General features: G+C 43.6%; 1 protein-coding gene across 2 annotated transcripts in view; it reads left to right on the forward strand.

Annotated features, from left to right (window-relative positions):
- The window catches only part of COL4A6 (collagen type IV alpha 6 chain), a 576,802-nt gene that overhangs the window by 486,067 nt on the left and 73,380 nt on the right, over positions 1–17,355 (forward strand). The gene's annotated exons all lie outside the window — the stretch shown is intronic.

The following is a 17,355-nucleotide window of genomic DNA, read 5'->3' on the forward strand; positions in this document are numbered from 1 at the left end:
TGATCGGTCACAGCGATGACAACTCTGTCGCAGGAATCCCTTTCCCGGAAACCCGAAAGTTCGCTAGTGACTTTTGCTCGCCAACGTTCGCTCCAGACCGCGAGTAGCTCTGCTCCTTCTTGTCCGACTCACTCGCTCCGCCTTTTTTTTCCTTCTTCCTCTTCGTCGTCCGGTTCCCGATCCTGTTTCCTGTTTCTTTTAACATTAACTTTTTTACCTTTTGAAAACAGTTCATGGACAATAAACCTTTTGAAAACAATAATAGTACATGGAATCAGAGATATTTACAGTCGATGAAAACCACCACAACGGAAGTGACGAATCCGTAACAGTAGGCAATGGAATACCTTAGGCCAGGTAGGATTGTATAGGGTAGTGTGTTCCGAATGTCGCGAAGAAGAAGAAACCTTCCAGTAACTAAGTAGTTCCGGTTGTCGCGTAAGTGTATATTTGTCTCCATGCGAGGGGTGGAGCTATGCTAATTAGTTGGGGTATAAGGGTGGACTCCCTGTGTGTAGTTGCCTCTGTTGTTTCCCCTTTGTTCCTTATGACACTTGCAACACTAGCCATGCGATCAGCGCTTAAATTAAATAAAGCACACAACCACCGACCGGATCCGGACATTCTACCACGAACCCGGACATCCTCTTCGAAGATGGCATGCAAGTCCTCGTCTGGGTCGGTTAAAGGGGTCTGGTCGGCGTTTCCGATCTTGGTTAGAGGGGTCTGGTCGGCGTTTCCGATCTCGGTTAGAGGGGTCTGGTCGGCGTTTCCGATCTCGGTTAGAGGGGTCTGGTCGGCGTTTCCGATCCTGCTGAGCGGGTAGTTGTGCTCCCAGCTAAGCTTGATTATGAACGCCCGGAAGCGTGTCGTTTTGTCGGCCGTATTGTCGGGAAGATGCTGTGCGATGTGCGTGAGGTGTCGTACTGACAGATTATGGCGTTCCATAAATCTGTAGGACCACGATGTGCTGGCCATGAAGTCTTCGATGTCTCCGGCCAAAGCGAAGCTCCTTGCCTTCAGCCTGAGAGCAAGTGTAGAGATGGTGTGACCCTCTGCCCTCTTCTCCCGAACCCAGGCGATGACACGCTCCTCCAGCTGAGGCCAATTCACCAATTTTTTTCACCTTCTTCTTCCTCGGCATATCCTCTCTGGAAGCCTTTGTTATTCGCCAGTGCCGGATGACAGACTCATTCACGCCGTGCTTCCTCCCAGCTTCTCGGTTCCCAAACTCTTCTGCAGACTGGCACACGGAGAGTTTGAACGCTGAAGTGCATGACCGCCTTGACATCTTGATCTTCTCTTCTCTGGAACCAGATAGAACGTATGAAGACGTTTCAGTCCGAGCTGACGTTTACGGTAATCTGCCCTATAATTTCGGATTGCTACGCAATTGCAGTCGTAAAATAAAAGACCTTCAAAATAAAAGACCGATGTGGCTTTTCAGAACGGGAAAAGCCGTTCTATTCACATTCCGAAAGCGGCGTTGCTTTGAGTGGCAAATCCATAGAAAGCACGTAATGGTACAAAACCCGCTTGCCATCCGGGGCGAACGAGCAGCAATGGTGGCTCTGCATGGCGGCCCCTGCATGTCGGCGCAATTGTGCATGACGCAACGCAGAAAACGTGCAACCGAGATCGCTTTTCGTAAAATACTTTTTCGTAAATGTATTGGAAAATTGACTTGCTTTGAAGCCGAGTTTGTTTTTTTTCTATCCCCGTGTATAGTACGCACCCCCAACTTTTGACTTTTTTCCGATAAAAAAAGTGCGTCTTATACACCGGTATATATGGTATTCACTTCTGTTATCCTGGCATTTATTTTTATTAAACCTATTACATGTTACATTTTCAATTCATTGTTCTGTCCTGTTTATTTGTTGGTGGTTCGGAAAAACCCCCGTGCCGCGTCCAGCCGTCCAGGTAAGCTCTCACTGCCCTCGACTACCCGCGCACGTGTCACTACCGCCATAGTTGGGTAAACGCCTTGGAGGTAAAGCTCGGTTGGCCATCCGTCACCCTGCGGTTTTCACTGCAGGAGAGACACAAGACAATACATACACGCATGCACACATACATACACACACGCACAAACACATGCATACATACACTGGACGGACAGACAAACGCTGTTCCAGGCGGCATTACCCTCCGGGCTATGACGTAAAAATTATTTATTATCTTTGCACACATGAAGGTAAATCATTATTTATTATCTTTGCACACATGAAGGTGAATCATTATTTACTAGCAACGGTACCCGCCCTAGGGGCGGGGCTTCAATCGGGAGGCCCAAATGAAAAGGTAAACTATCAGAAATTGAAGGCTTTTTTATTTTAAACGATTCATATAAACATCCGTTAAATCATATCACACGCAAGTCATCAAAATCTAAACAGTATTTGTAGAATTTCAATAAAATCCACATCACTGTTCATATCGGTAAATATTATTCCATTGTGTCAAATGAATGAATGAATGAATGTTATGAATAATGCCATGGCGTCGCGTTGGCAGCAGCGACAATATAAAAATGTTTGCCAAGAACTTCAAAGAGCGAAAAGGAACTTTTATCAGCAATGTCATCTATCCTGAAGTTCTAAGCTGGAGAAGAGGTACAAAATCATTCCATTTTTTTTCCTAAAGAAACGCGTACAGTTGATATCACGATTTGAAACACGATGGAATAATATTTACCGATATGAACAGTGATGTGGGTTTTTTTATTGGAATTCTAAAAATACTGTTTAGATTTTGATGATTTGCGTGTGATATTTGACGGATGTTTATATAAATCGCACCTCCCAATTGAAGCCCCGCCCTTTGGGCGGGTACCGTTGCTCGTTATATATTAATTGCGATTGTGGTGATATGAAACGATTCACCAAGTACTCCAAAACGTGAGCTTTTATTCACTCAAATGCAACTCATCTGCAAAGAGAGCACAAAAGCTAATAAGCAAGCATGTCTGAGCACTTTCATTGCCATTACGCATTACAGAGATATTAGCAAATGTAAAGCACGTCTTTTAACAATCTTCCCAACTCGAAGGCACAAGAAAGCAGAATGATCCCTTCTTTCTCACAGGTGGTATATAAATTCCTCCCCACACGGTCGGCGTAGGAATAGCATCATGAGTAATGTGTAGGAGACTGAGGGCATCGCCCAGATGGGAACCAATAATTTCATGACATTCTTCCCCCACCCCACCCCCCCCCTTCCCCCCACCCCCCCGTTAAAGTTCCAGCTAGCATGCGGACTATCAATATAAGGTATAAGTTGAGGATAGTAGGTTAATTAAGTAACACATTACTCCATCTCAAATCTAAGCGTTGGGGTCGACGGCACGCTCGGCCGGCACAAGTCCGGTAGGTAGGCGATCCGTTCGCATTCCCGTCCCGGCTGGCACAGTCCGATCGGTGGGCGCACTTCCCGGGGACGGAGGACACGGCGAGCCCGGAGACTCCCCCTCAGCAGTTTCCAGCGGTGTCACGTCACCCGGGCCCCGACCCGCGCGAGGGGTGCCCGGAACGGAATCTCCCATTTCGGCAGGCGAATCCTCCGAGTTGAAGTCATGACCGGTGTCCTCGTCTCCGGACGGGGCTAAATGCTGGACCGACACGGTCGAAAGACGAACAATGCGCAGCCGGACGGTCGCATACTGCGGGTTAACCTGCACCGATCTGCACCAAATCCACCGCCGGTTCGTACCTGCTTTGTCGCACCATTCGCTTCAGATACGCGGGCCCGAGCTCTACAAGCCAATCGGGCATCGAGTGACCGTTGGCGCCGTGACGTTCAAAATTAAAGAGTCGTTCGTGGGGAGTTTGATTGGTGGCCGTGCATAACAAAGTACGAATTGCATGTAATGCTTCAGGCAGGGCTTGAGGCAATTGGTGCAGCCCCATCGAGTGTGTACATAAGTGCAGCGCCACGGCCTTCCAGATGACGCCCTTAAATCTTTCCACCTGGCCATTCGCCTCTCGACGATACGGAGTAGTGCGGCTAGCGGTGATTCTGAGGCCTACCAGGAAGGTCCGAACCTCTTGTGACATGAACGCAGCCCCACGGTCCGAATGCTCAAATCCCGGATACCCGAACAAGACAAACAGCTGATGCAGGCATCGTATAACAATGGCTGACGTCATGTCAGAGCACGGAAAGGCGAACGGGAAACGCCTGAACTCGTCTATGATCGTCAACAGATAACGAGGCGCACTTTGCGTGGGTAAAAGTCCTTTAAAATTGAGACTTAATCATTGCCATGGCTTTGTCGTTTGTATGAGTGCCCGCTCCGGCGGCTTATAGCATCGCGGTTTCAACTCCGCGCATACCGAGCAGGAGCGGCATAGACGTCGGATATCCTCGATCGAAAATGGCAAATTGCGAGAGCGCACAAAATGAGCGAATTGAGTTATCCTGGGGTGACACAATGAGCCATGGATGCGCTTTGGATCCTCTGACGTCATGCCGGCACAAACCGACGGGCGAGAGAGCACGTCAGCAACCACATTCTCGCTCCCGGGGCGATAGACGATGTCATAGCAGTCGTCAGCTAATTCGACCCGCCATCGTGAGATTTTGTCATTACCTTCGCAAAAGCGGAAGGTTATGTTTTGATCGCTGTGTATTTATTTGTATGTCTGTGTGTGTGTGTGTATGTTATTCGCATAACTCAAAAAGTATTCAACCGAATTGCATGAAATTTGGTGGGATGATTGGTTATTATACGGGACACATTTGATTAGATTTTGGGAGCAATCGGGTCAAAGGTCAAGGTCAAGGTCACGAAAAGGTCAAAATCGTATTTTTGTTGTTCTGTTCCCTACACTCCCATGCCAAGTATAGAACAGTAGCTGCGGCGAAGGTATGCGCTCTACCGAGTGCCCGTTCTAGTTCTTAATGCGTTGAGAGTGTTCGTGGCCGTACATAAATGCCACCGACTGCTGGTCAGTCAGGAAATCGAACTTCCTGCCCAGCAGCAAGTGGCGCCACCACCTGACGGACTCGACCACCGCCGCCGCCTCCTTTTCCACCGCTGAATGTTTGCGTTCAGCCGAGGTCAATATCCTGGAGAAGAATGCCACAGGCCTATCATTTTGCATTAGTGTTGCAGCAATCGCACAATTCGAAGCGTCTGTCTCGACGAGAAATGGGATGTTATCATCAATGGAGGTCACACAGGCCCCCGCTATGTTTTCCTTCAGAAGTTGAAAAGCGTCTAGTGCGTCCTGTGTCAGAGGAAAGGCTTTCCAGTCCACCAAAGGTCTTATTTTCTCTGAGTAGCCTTGGACCCATCTCGAGTGATGTGCGAAAAGCCCGAGACACCGCCTCGGACGCCCGATCACATGGTGCCGCCATTTCTAGCAAAGATCGGAGGCGCTCGGCGTCGGGTTTTATCTTCCCGCCAGTCACTGTGTACCACAATAAATCGATTGTTTTGGTACCATAGTGGCATTTCTCCTGGTTGAAGGTTAAATTATAACGTCGTGCCACCTCCAATAATCGTTTCAAGTTAGCGTTGTGCCCCTCCTGGGTATGTCCGCAGACTGTCACGTTATCCACGTAAACGAAAATGTCTCGCAATTTCTCTTTAACCAAGATGTCGTCCATAGCGCTTTGGAAACACGATAACCCATTCGTGACTCCAAATGGTATTCGTCTCGGTGTCGGCCCTATCCTATACCCGGATTGGTATCTGATACGCTGATTTGAGGGCCAAAGTGCTGAAGACCCTAAACGTGGCGACTTCCCGGATCAGGTCATCTATTTTCGGCAAAGGATACGCGTCCAATTGTGTAAATCTATTAATAGTTAGACTGTAATCGACGACCAGGCGTTTCTTGTGATTGTCAGAGTGTACGACTCAAACTTGCGCTCTCCACGGCGATCTACTCAGCTCTATAATGCCCTCACAGAGCATACGTTCGGTCTCCTCTTCGATATATGCAGCGTCGGCGCGAGTATACCGTCGAGATTTCACGGTTACATGTCGGTAATCGGCCGTCAGGCTGGGAAACAGAGCAGGGGGATCTATCGCCATCTCGGCTAGGCCGCAGACCGAAAGAGTGTTCTCCCAATCCCCCACACGCATCTCCAACCGGCCATGTCTGCTCAAGAAGTCATGTCCTAACAGCACATCGGCGCACAAGTCAGGCATCACCGCGAGTTTCGCATCCAAATACAATTTATCATTGACCACGAGTTTAAGGAAGCAAACGCCTTTGGTGCGTACACAAAGTCCCGACGGAGCCAGGCAAATTTGACGGGTATCCAATCCCATTGACCAGCCATAACGTCGTACCAATGCGTGGCTGACAAAGCCAGAAGAACTTCCTGTATCAATAAGTGCATCCGCGGGGATTCCTTCCAGGAGCACAGGTAGCACTGCGCTGCGCAAGCCACGCGCTGTCCATGAGGTGTGCGTCTCTGCGAGAGTTGCGCACCGAGTCGTCTTAGCCGCCCGGCACATTTTAGCAAAGTGACCTTTTTTCCCACAATTATGACATTCACAATTTTTGGCGGGACACGCCGAACGAGGGTGTCTTTTACTGCCACAGAAGTAACATTTGGCATTCTTGGCCGCAGAGCATGCAGCGGTGGCATTCGGATTCCCGTCGTCTCCAGCGTTCGGCACCTCCGGAGCGGAGTCTGGAGATCCCGCGAGTGACCGTTCGGTTGATGCCGTTGACTCCGGCCGTGCCTCGGCAGCAGCCCTCGCTGTGAGATAGGATCCACTGTAGGCCTCCGCGTGGGCTGCTGCCAGCTGGAGTATGCGTGCTTTGTCGCACGCTTGCTGAAAAGTCAACGTGACTTCCTCCAGCAGCCATAGTCTGATGGCCGGCGAAGCGATCCCAACGACGAACGCATCTTGCGTTAAGCCATCGGTCGACTTCGCAACAGTTCGAGGTTTCATCAAACAATCTTTTCCCAGGTGTATCAGCTCCTGGATATAGTGCTCCTGGCTCTCCGATGCTTCCTGGCACTGCGTAGCCAACATGTGTCGACCGTACAATGCACTTCGTTGCTGGACGTATATGCCACGCAATGTCGTCACAGCTGCATCGTAGGTGGTGCATTGGGATATGTACCCGTAAACAGTGTAAACAGCGGTGTAATTCTGAAGAGAGTTGTACCAATGATCCCATTGGTCCGCGGCGTTCTTAGCCTGAGGGTCACCCGAAAATACCTCCAGGTGAAGCAGCTTCTCCATGGCTCCAAGCGTAGGGCTCGAGTGAATAAAAATGTGGTGAAATGAAACGATTCACCAAGTACTCCAAAACGTGAGCTTTTATTCACTGGAATGCAACTCATCTACAAAGAGCACAAAAGCTAATAAGCAAGCATCTCTGAGCACTTTCATTACCATTACGCCATTATAGAGATATTAGCAAATGTAAAGCATGTCTTTTAACAATCTTACCAACTCGAAGGCGCAAGAAAGCGGCATGATCCCTCTTACTAATGATCCTAATGATCCTTACTCACAGGTGGTATATAAATTCCTCCCCACGCTGTCGGCGTAGGAATAGCATCATGAGTAATGTGTAGGAGACGGAGGGCATCACTCAGATGGGAACCAATCGTTTCATGACAGCGATACAACAATTTTTACCGCTTTGCTTTGAAGAACGGGAATGAAGGGGGAGGAGCGTGTTAATATGTCTGGTTGAAGGCTTTGGGTAGTGAGGGGGCTGGAAGCCAGATTTTAATCTTACAGGGGCCATATTGGTGCTCACCGTCAATGTGATGCGGAGCGAAAGATGCCTCAGAGCTGTCACATTCACATTCGCTATGTCGTATGTACTCCCGATACGTGTTTCCTTCATTGTAAAAACTACCAAATCGACAGGTAAAAGGATTTTGAGCCGATATGTGTTACGGCCTTGGCAAGATCGATGGAGACAGCGATCTGTTAGCGTATGCACCGCCCAAATAGCTATGTGGAATTCTCTCGTGTTGAGATTAAACGACGTTTGAACTTTGGCCGAGTTCATTATCTACTTTTAACGATATTTATATATGAATGATGTTTAATGATGTTTATATTGGTTCTGGGTCGTCCTTTCCGCATATCTTGTGGGATTGTGAGTTGGAGAGATGGCCGTGATGGCGGGAGGGGGTTGGAATTCTCTCAAGCAGGGATTCAACCCGTGGCCTTATAAAAGGTCTTTGGTCCGAGGTCACCGAGTCCGATCGGTGCAGCTGTGCAGCGATCGGTGCAGCCGTTTGTGCGGCACCCGGGCAAACAACATTGTCACAATGGAAACATCGTCACAATGAACGTTATGCGAACGCGAATGTTATGCGGGAGTCCAAACCTGAGAATGCTGGAGACCAAAGCTGAAATTGGAAAAACTAAATAGCCTATTTTACTCCTGGAGATCCTAGGATTACCCACCCAAAATATCGTTGCGATTGGTTCAGCAGCTTTTGCGGTACCTTCAAACGGACAGACACAGACAGACAGACAGACAGACGGACGGACATTTGGTGAATTATAGTACGATTATCTTTGCACACATGAAGGTAAATCATTATTTATTATCTTTGCACACATAAAGGTAAATCATTATTTATTATCTTTGCACACATGAAGTAAATCATTATTTATTATCTTTGCACACATGAAGTAAATCATTATTTATTACCTTTGCACCCAGGAAGTAAATCATTATTTATTATCTTTGCACCTGATTTGCACCAATCATGCCTGTGATTGATGCTGTGAAGAGGAACAGGTTGAGATGGTTTGGTCATGTGTTGAGGAAGGATGAAAGTGACTGGTTGAGAAGAGTGATGGAAATGAATGTAGAAGGAAGTAGAAGACGGGGAAGACCGAGAAAGACTTGGCTAAAGATGGTGGAAGAAGAAATGCGGGCAAGGGGGTTAACAAGGAGAGATGCAGAAAATAGGGCAAAATGGAGAAGATTGTCATGGGGACCGCAAGGCTAACCCCCGCTCTAGCAGGGAAAATGGCCTTTAAAATGCATGTTGTTGTGTTGTTGTTTGCACCCATGAAGTAAACCATTATTTCTTACATTTGCACCTGTGAAGTAAATCATTATTTATTATATTTGTACCCATTAAGTAAATCATTATTTATTATCTTTGCACACATGAAGTAAATCATTGTACACCGCACCTTTCCTATGCCATCTCCAGGCATTGCAAATCGTCATTGCTGGGCACCGAAGGGGGCTCGGCAGTGACGCACGCCGAAAGGGAGTACTCAGTTTTCACTCTGGTTGTTTGTTTGTTTGTTTGTTTGTCCAGGCGATATCTCAGCCATCCTTTGAGCTAGGAAGCTGAAATTTTGGCACAATAGTGAGCATGTCCTTTGTCAAAAATCGTATTTTTTGTTTTTTGATTAATCAATTAATTGAGGAGTTATTTAATTATTAGCGATTAATTGAGTACTTCATTAATTAATCAAATTTCCTTTCTCTTCTGACCATCAACTCAGGCACCTTTTGAGTTAGGAAGCTGATATTTGGACATGCCAATGACCAGGTGATTTGGCTGCAAAGGCTATTTTTGATTTATTAATTCATCAACTCATCAATTAATCGATTAATGATTTAATTATTCGATTAATGACTAAAAAAATTTTTTTTTTTAAGTTACAACTTTAAGTTTAAGTTTTAAGTTTTAAGTTTTTTAAGTTTAATTTTTTAAGTTCTGATGAAATGGTGGTGGTTTATGTGTTCTCTGACCGAATTGATTAATAATTTAATTTTTTTATGATTATTATTTATTTATTTTCAATATTAATCATTTATTTCTTTTCTTTCTCATTTGGCCAATATCTCAGGCACCTTTTGAGCTCGGAAGCTAATATTTGGACATGAGTGACCAAGTGATGTGGCTATCAAGGATATTTTTGATTTATTGATTAATCAATTAATCAATTAATCGATTAATTATTTAATTATTCGATTAATTACTAAAAAGAAATAAAAAAATATTCAGATACAGATTCTGATGAAATGGTGGTGGTTTATGTGTTCTGTGACCGAATTGATTAATAATTTAATTTTTTCATGATTATTATTTATTTATTTTCATTATTAATCATTTATTTATTTTCTTTCTCATTTGGCCAATATCTCAGGTGCCTTTTGAGCTGGGAAGCTAATATTTGGACATGACAGTGACCAAGTGATGTGGCTATCAAGGATATTTTTGATTTATTGATTAATCATTTAATCGATTAATTATTTCTTGATTAATCGATTAATTATTTATTGATTAATCAATTAATTATTTAATTTTTTATTAATGAGTTATTTAATTAAATTTCTAAAAGATACATCTTCGGATGAAGCACTAGTGGTTTAGTTATGCTATTAGCCAATTGATTAAGAAAATATTTTGTGATAATCTTTTATTGATTTTAATTATACAATTAATCAATCAATTAGTGTACACCTCTCCCTCCCAATGCAGCCTCTATGAGCTGCACTGCTGTATTGCTGGGCGCCAGCTGCGCCCCGGCAATGCCGCGCTGTAGGATATTTAATTATTTGGCATGGGGGCGGTGTACTTTGAATGTATCTGTACTTGTTATTTATTAGCTTTGCACACATGAAGTAAATCATTATTTATTACCTTTGCACCCATGAAGTAAATCATTATTTATTATCTTTACACCCATGAAGTAAATTATTATTTATTACCTTTGCACCCATGAAGTAAATCATTATTTATTATCTTTGCACCCATGAAGTAAAGCATTATTTCTTACATTTGCACTTATGAAGTAAATCATTATTTATTATATTTGTATCTATAAAGTAAATCATTATTTATTATATTTGCACCCATGAAGTAAGGCATTATTTATAATATTTGTATCCATGAAGTAAAGCATTATTTATTATATTTGTACCCATGAAGTAAAGCATTATTGTCCCCCGTCGCACCGCGGAGCGAAAGGGGGACTATGGTTTTCCCCTCCGTCCGTGTGTGCATGTGCGTGCGTCCATGCGTCAGTGTGTGCGTGCGTAAGCGAAGGATCAAATTCTAATTTGGTATGTGGGTGCAACCCACGTCAAAATCCAAGATGGCCGCCACCATGTATGTCTGACGCCATGTATGTCTGAACCTTGAGCGGAATATCTTGAAAAATAAGCGAAGTACTAACTTCTAATCTGGTGTGTGGGTGTATCTAGGCATAAGGAAGAACGCTATTGAAAATTGGGTCGCCACGTCAAAATCCAAGATGGCCACCATCATATATATTGTTGTGGTTTTAAGAATAAAGGAGGACCCCCCCCCCCCCTCTTAGGTAGACGCACCACAACATGTAGCCTCGCTGTCGTATAGTTCTTTCTTAGTAAATGTAAGGTAGGCTCCTTTCCTGTGTTAGTTTTGCATTGAGTCGGCCATTGAGTAGGCCTTGATTAGGCTGGAATGCCATGTGCTCGGCCTGAACAATCCTGGCAAGGCCGAAGGGAGGAGCTGCAGGAGGGAGTGGCCGGTAAGCAGCGAGCCGCCAATCAGAGCTCGAGGAGAGTGGCTCGCAACGGCGGCAAGAGGCGGGGCTTGGAACATTCGGGTAAGATCGGGGAGGTGCCATATAAGGCCCTGCCCCGAGCCCATTAAGAGAGTTCGTAGCAGAACGCGCAGAAGTCGAGAGAACGCACGAGAGGTGAGAACGAGTCAGAACGCAGAGCTGAACGCGTCAGAATGAGAGACGAGGAGTGAAAGTCGCCCAGCCCCTGAACAAGTCAAAGCGCTTGCCTTGAACTATTGTAATAGCCTCGTTGTACACGAACTCTCCCCGTGCCCTGTACCCTACGCTCTGCCGCTGTATAATCGTGCTTTTGGAGGCGACCCATTCCGGGCCACAGACGCGCGATCTCCTCCTGCCTGCATTTTCCCTGCATACGAGCCGTGACCTACAGGGGGCCACGCCGAGCGAGCTGTCTGGGAGCGACCGGCAGCAAGGCGCGTTTGGCGCGCGAACCTGTTCTTCTTCTTCTATTTCCCCGTGTGAGTGATTGGGCCCTTTGTCTGGGAATAAGTTAACGTTGTTTGAGTGCCTGCTCTGTGTCTCTGTGGATCATTGTGAATAAATTGTGATATTCCTTTTATTTGATTGTTCCGTCCTTTCTATCTATTGGCCTAGCATCGTACGAATAAAACCGCTCGAATCGGGTTCCATAAAAGTAACGGCACAAGTCACGTGATACGCACACCGCTTGGGCGTAATGGATTAGCGTGGCTTGTGCGAGGTCCGATCCCCATTTTCGTGGCAGCGTGGGTCAAAGGTACGTGCGGCGTCGACCCGATACCCTTTCTCACGCTTGCTGCGGAGGTGGCGATCCGGCCTCGTGGACACGAAGACCCAAAGGGAAAAAGGGGTGTAATCCCCCCTTTTGTAACGTGAACGGGCTTCGGGGGGTCGGCAACAATATTTCTGAACCTGGTGAGCGAAATATCGTGAAAAATAAAAGAACTACAAACGTCTAATCTGGTGTGTGGGTGTATCTACGCATAAGGAAGAATGCTATTGAAAATTGGGTCGCCACGTCAAAGTCCAAGATAGCCGCCGCCGCCATGTATGTCTGAACCTTGTGAGCGGAATATCTTGAAAAATAAGCGAAGTACCAACTTCTAATCTGGTGTGTGGGTGTGTCTGGGCATACGGAAGTACGCTATTGAAAATTGGGTCGCCACGTCAAAATCCAAGATGGCCGCCGCCATGTATGTCTGAACCTTGTGAGATGAATATCTTGAAAAATAAGCGAAGTACCAACTTCTAATTTGGCGTGTGGGTGTATCTCGGCATAAGGACGAACGCTATTGAAAATTGGGTCGCCACGTCAAAATCCAAGATGGCCGCCACCATATATATGTCTGAACCTTGTGAGCGAAATATCTTGAAAAATAAACGAACTACTAACTTCTAATCTGGTGTGTGGGTGTATCTACGCATAAGGGAGAACGCTATTGAAAATTGGGTCGCCACGTCAAAATCCAAGATGGCCACCTTGCGTCTTCCACTTTGTAAACTCACATCACTTCAACGACGGGGGACCGAGGCGTAACGCTTGTTTATTATATTTGCACCCATGAAGTAAAGCATTATTTATAATATTTGTATCCTTGAAGTAAAGCATTATTTATTACTAGTGGGGTCACCCGTGGGAATCCCACGGGCATGGACGTGTGTGACATTTGGACAACTTGATTTAGATGCTGCACATTAAATTTTACAAAATGGTTACTGGAAATTCATCAGATCCAGACATGGTGTGATGAACACACTTTATTTATTTCACATAATATGTGACCCCTCACTCCTCCACCTGACACTCTCCTCTCTCCACCCTCACGCCTCTCCAACCACACTCCTCCTCACATTCCCCTCCAATACCTCCTCACACTCCTCTCCAATACTTCCTCACACTCCTCTCCAATCCCTCACACTCCTCTCCAATCTCTCACACCCCTCTCCAATTCCTCACTCTCCTCTCGAATCGCTCCTCTCTCTGCTCCAATCGGTCCTCACTCTCCAACTCCTTGCTCCTCACTCTCCAACCCCTAGCTCCTCGCTCTCCAACCTCTAGCTCCTCGCTCTCCAACCCCTAGCTCCTCGCTCTCCAACCCCTCGCTCCTCGCTCTCCAACCCCTAGCTCCTCGCTCTCCAACCCCTCGCTCCTCGCTCTCCAAACCCTAGCTCCTCGCTCTCCGACCCCTGGCTCCTCACTCTCCAACCCCTCGCCCCTCACTCTCCAACTCCTCACTCTCCAACCCCTCGCTCCTCGCTCTCCAACCCCTCGCTCTCCAACCCCTCGCTTCTCGCTCTCCAACCCCTCACTCCTCTCCAATTTATAGCTCCTCGCTCTCCAACCCCTAGCTCCTCGCTCTCCAACCCCTCGCTCCTCGCTCTCCAACCCCTAGCTCCTCGCTCTCCAACCCCTCGCTCCTCGCTCTCCAAACCCTAGCTCCTCGCTCTCCGACCCCTAGCTCCTCGCTCTCCAACCCCTCGCTCCTTGCTCTCCAGCTCCTCGCTCTCCAACCCCTCGCTCCTCGCTCTCCAACCCCTCGCTCTCCAACCCCTCGCTTCTCGCTCTCCAACCCCTCACTCCTCTCCAATTTATAGCTCCTCGCTCTCCAACCCCTCGCCCCTCACTCTCCAACCCCTCGCCCCTCACTCTCCAACTCCTCACTCCTCGCTCCTCTCCCGTCTCATTCATTTTGGAAATGGAAGTTTCCATGAATTGTCACTATCCTCAAGAGGAAGTGTCTCGTAATCACCAAATGGCAAGTAAATTACATTGTGAAAATTAAAAATTTCGAATAAATCTATTTAAAGTGTATGCGCACATAACTAATAAAACAAAACGAAGAAATATCTCGGTAATTTCCTGAAACATATTTTAGTTTTTACTTCTGGATAATAATGTTGAATGAAATAAGAACGAAGAAATATATATCGTTTTGTGACGACTGTCATCAAAAGTAAAAGTAATATATCTTAACGGAAAAGAAAAAGCGAATTTTTAATATATGTTGACATTTTCCCCGACTGTTATTTTCGGCAGTGTATTTTCGTGTATCATCGTGGCGCGATTTAAAAAAATATATCTCTGCATTTTCCCATGTGTGCGTGAATGTTCCCAATTATTTCTGACACCGAGTCTAAAACCATCTATAAAAATTAAATCAGATGGTGAATTCGAGATAAAATCGTGAGGGTGACTCAATGAATGGGCTTTATTTTACAGGCCTTTGGGAAATCATTTCATTCCATGAACGGAAATTTTCATGGGATTCTCTTCCCGTTTTTTTTCAACCGAGTCTAAAACTATGTTAGCGACTGTTAAAAATTAAATGATATATCGAATTTGAGTTGAAATAAACCTGTGTGAGAGAGAAAGACAGCACGGGCCTAACCAAACTATTCGAGTTAATAAAATGGTGGATATTTGTTTGCATGATGCCTCTCCAAGAATGGGTGGAGCTACTCTGTAAAGGGAGTAAGCCACACCCCCGGACAGACAGACAGACAGACAGACAGACAGAATCACCATAGCCTATCATAATATAGATATTTGCACCCATGAAGTGAAGCATTATTTATTATATTTGTATCCATGAAGTAAATCATTATTTATTATATTTGCACCCATGAAGTAAATCATTATTTATTATCTTTGCACCCATGAAGTAAATCATTATTTATTTTTCTTTTGCACCCATGAAGTAAATCATTATTTATTATCTTTGCACCCACGAAGGCAAATCATTATTTATTTTTCTTTTGCACCCATGAAGTAAAGCATTATTTATTTTTATTTTGCACCCATGAAGGTAAATCATTATTTATTATCTTTGCACCGACGAAAGTAAATCATTATTTATTTTTCTTTTGCACCCTTGAAGGTAAATCATTATTTATTTTTCTTTTGCACCCACAAAGGTAAATCATTATTTATTATCTTTGCACCCATGAAGGTAAATCATTATTTATTTTTCTTTTGCACCCACGAAGGCAAATCATTATTTATTTTTCTTTTGCACACACGAAGGCAAATCATTATTTATTTTTCTTTTGCACCCATGAAGGTAAAGCATTATTTATTTTTCTTTTGCAACCCCTGAAGGTAAATCATTATTTATTTTTCTTTTGCACCCATGAAGGTAAATCATTATTTATTTTTCTTTTGCACCCATGAAGGTAAATCATTATTTATTTTTCTTTTGCACCCATGAAGGTAAATCATTATTTATTTTTCTTTTGCACCCATGAAGGTAAATCATTATTTATTTTTCTTTTGCACCCATGAAGGTAAATCATTATTTATTTTTCTTTTGCACCCATGAAGGTAAATCATTATTTATTTTTCTTTTGCACCCACGAAGGTAAAGCATTGTTTATTTTTCTTTTGCACCCATGACGGTAAATCATTATTTATTATCTTTGCACCCATGAAGTAAATCATTATTTATTTTTCTTTTGCACCCATGAAGGTAAAGCATTATTTATTTTTCTTTTGCACCCACGAAAGTAAATCATTATTTATTTTGCTTTTGCACCCATGAAGTAAATCATTATTTATTATCTTTGCACCCATGAAGGTAAATCATTATTTATTTTTCTTTTGCACCCATGAAGGTAAAGCATTATTTATTTTTCTTTTGCACCCACGAAAGTAAATCATTATTTATTTTGCTTTTGCACCCATGATGGTAAATCATTATTTATTATCTTTGCACCCATGAAGTAAATCATTATTTCTTATCTTTGCACCCAAGAAGTAAATCATTATTTATTTTTGTTTTGCACCCACGAAGGCAAATCATTATTTATTTTTCTTTTGCACCCATGAAGGTAAATCATTATTTATTTTTCTTTTGCACCCATGAAGGTAAATCATTATTTATTTTTCTTTTGCACCCATGAAGTAAAGCATTATTTATTTTTCTTTTGCACCCATGAAGTAAATCATTATTTCTTATCTTTGCACCCATGAAGTAAATCATTATTTATTTTTCTTTTGCACCCACGAAGTTAAAGCATTATTTATTTTTCTTTTGCACCCACGAAAGTAAATCATTATTTATTTTTCTTTTGCACCCATGAAGGCAAATCATTATTTATTTTTCTTTTGCACCCATGAAGTAAAGCATTATTTATTTTTCTTTTGCACCCATGAAGTAAAGCATTATTTATTTTTCTTTTGCACCCATGAAGTAAAGCATTATTTAATTTTCTTTTGCACCCATGAAGGTAAATCATTATTTATTTTTCTTTTGCACCCATGAAGGTAAATCATTATTTATTTTTCTTTTGCACCCATGAAGTAAAGCATTATTTATTTTTCTTTTGCACCCATGAAGGTAAATCATTATTTATTATCTTTGCACCCACGAAAGTAAATCATTATTTATTTTTCTTTTGCACCCATGAAGTAAAGCATTATTTATTTTTCTTTTGCACCCATGAAGGTAAATCATTATTTATTATCTTTGCACCCACAAAAGTAAATCATTATTTATTTTTCTTTTGCACCCACGAAGGTAAATCATTATTTATTTTCTTTTGCACCCATGAAGTAAATCATTATTTATTTTTCTTTTGCACCCACGAATGTAAATCATTATTTATTTTTCTTTTTCACCCATGAAGTAAATCATTATTTATTTTTCTTTTGCACCCACGAAGGTAAATCATTATTTATTTTTCTTTTTCACCCATGAAGTAAATCATTATTTATTTTTCCTTTGCACCCACGAAGGTAAATCATTATTTATTTTTCTTTTTCACCCATGAAGTAAATCATTATTTATTTTTCTTTTGCACCCATGAAGGTAAAGCATTATTTATTTTTCTTTTGCACC

The sequence above is a fragment of the Myxine glutinosa genome, chromosome 5 (assembly GCF_964187855.1).
Source record: "Myxine glutinosa chromosome 5, kmMyxGlut1.1, whole genome shotgun sequence".
Lineage (NCBI taxonomy): Eukaryota > Metazoa > Chordata > Myxini > Myxiniformes > Myxinidae > Myxine > Myxine glutinosa.